The sequence below is a fragment of the Orycteropus afer genome, unplaced genomic scaffold (assembly GCF_000298275.1).
Source record: "Orycteropus afer afer isolate SDZICR_OR568_19922 unplaced genomic scaffold, OryAfe1.0 scaffold00401, whole genome shotgun sequence".
Lineage (NCBI taxonomy): Eukaryota > Metazoa > Chordata > Mammalia > Tubulidentata > Orycteropodidae > Orycteropus > Orycteropus afer.
The window spans coordinates 2,986,643-2,988,999 of record NW_006921988.1 but is presented as its reverse complement, the minus strand read 5'-3'; positions in this window follow the sequence as shown (position 1 = coordinate 2,988,999).

The following is a 2,357-nucleotide window of genomic DNA, read 5'->3' as shown; positions in this document are numbered from 1 at the left end:
TTTTGTTAAAGTCTTTTTATGACACTCTTTCATTGTGTGTGTAAACATTTATTATGTTTGTGTCCTCTTGGTCAATGAATCCTTTAATCATTATATATTGTTCTTCCTTGTCACTTATGGTGGTTTTGTCTTAAAGTCAATTTTAGCAGAAATGAATATTGCCACTCCTGCTCTTTTCTAATTGCCATTTGCTTGATATATCTTTTTCTAACCTTTGGTTTTTAGTCTATTTTTTACTTTGTTTCTAAAGTGTTTCTCTTGCAGAGAGAATATTGACGGGTTATATTTTCTTATCCAGTCTCTTGTGTGGTGCATTTAATTGCATTCAATGTAATTATTGACAAATATGAATTTGTTGCTGTATTTTGCTATGTGTTTTGTCATGGTATTACTGATTTCTTTGTTCCATATAATTTCCTTTGCTGAGCTCAAATTATTTTTTTTATAATTTGTGTTAAAATTTCCTTTGTTGCTATTGCTTAAAAATTTGATAAAGATTTGTATTTGTCCTCTTTTTATTGTGGTGTGAAGGTTTAATATTTTTGTTTGAAGTTACCCTGTGATTTATAATTTTCTTCTTATTTTAGAATTATCTGTTCTATCAAGCAATTTTCTTGACTTCCTCATCATTTGAAAGTTCTGTAACTACACTGTGTATTCCCTCTTTTTGGTTTGTAGTTGTCTTCATTTACCAGTTGATGTCCCTGGTTTTCTGTTTACAGTCTTGTAAGCTTATTTTACTTTGCATACTTCTATAACTGTTTTGGTTTCTGGTTTATGTGTTCATGTGTGCTAATCATCAATTGTTGTTTGCTGTTGTTGATTCTCTGTCCAAAGGACTCACTTTAACATCTCTTGTAAGGCTGGTCTGGTTTTAACAAATTCCCTTAATTTCTTCTTATCTGAAAATGTCCTAATTTCACCATCATATTTGAGGGAAAATTTTGATGGGTATATAATTCTACATTGGAATTTTTTTTTCTTTCATGGTTTTATATGTGTCATCCATTGCCTTCTCGCCTGCATGTTTTCTGATGAGAAATCCAAGCGTACTCTTGTAGCTTGTCGTTTGTAGGTAACTTTTCATTTTCCCTGTGCTACTTTCAGGATTTGTTCTTTGTCTTTGGTTTTGGTGAGTTTGATGATGATGTGTCTTGGTGATTTTCTTTTGGGGTCTCTCCTGTTTGGGGTTCATTGTTGTTGTAGTTGTTGTTTGCCATCGAGTCGGCCCCGACATAGCAACCCCTTCTTGGGTTTCCGAGGCAGTATCACTACGGAAGTAGGAATGTCCAACCTTCCTTCCGAGGAGTGACTGGTGGGTTTGAACTGCCAGCCTTCTGGTTAGCAGTCAAGTGCCTTAGGCACTAATGGATATAGTCTTGTCTTTCATCATTAGGGAAATTATAGTCCATGAAATCTTTGACAATTTTCTCTGGTTTTATTTGTCTTTTCCTGTTCTGGAATTCCTATTATGCATATGTTATTCCTCATGATGGCCTCCTACATGAATCTTAGGTTTACTTCATTTTGTTTTGATCTTTTTTCTTATAGATCCCTTATCAAGGCAGTATTGAGGTATTTGTCTTCAATATCACTAATTCTGTATTTCATTGATTTGATTTGATTCTACTCCTTTTCTAGTTCCGAAATTTTAGTATTAATCTTCTGGATTTCTATCTGTAGATTTTGTATCATTTCTAATTATTTATTTATTTTTTCAGTTTGTTCTTGTACTTTTCCCCCACACTGTCATAGAATTTTGTCTATTTTCCTTGATTTTGTCAGTGTTTTTCTTGATCTAACTCTCAGTCTGTTGAAGGTACCTGCAAATAATTATTTTGAATTCCTTACCAGAGATCCAATGCTATTTCCTCTTCAGGGATGTTTTCTGTGTCTGTATCCTGGTCCCTTATTTCTATTAGTTCATCTTGCTTCTTTGTGTAGACTGTGATGGTCTATTGTCTCCAAGACATTGGGGCATCACAATATTTATAATTGGTGATGGTATATGGTTTGATTTGCCCAAGATTTTCTTTTTATTTGTTTTGTTTTGATATATCTGAATAAGCAGGCTACTGTATTCCTCGATTTGCAAGTCAGCAGCATTTATGCACTCACCACCTGTTCTCCTGGTGGGTGTGATAGAGAATGAGAGTGTGTGCCTAGATCTCTGTTAGTTGTCTGTGAAGATTAGTTAAGGGTGAATTTGGCTGGTATTAGCCATTGTCTACTGTTGGTCAGTTAGTGCAGATGCAAGTACTCGCCTTCACTCAGTAGGTGGGGCTGCAGGAGTGGCAGGTATAATTGGATCATATGGGCATGGTTGCTGTCTTCCATTCAATTAGACAAAACCACAA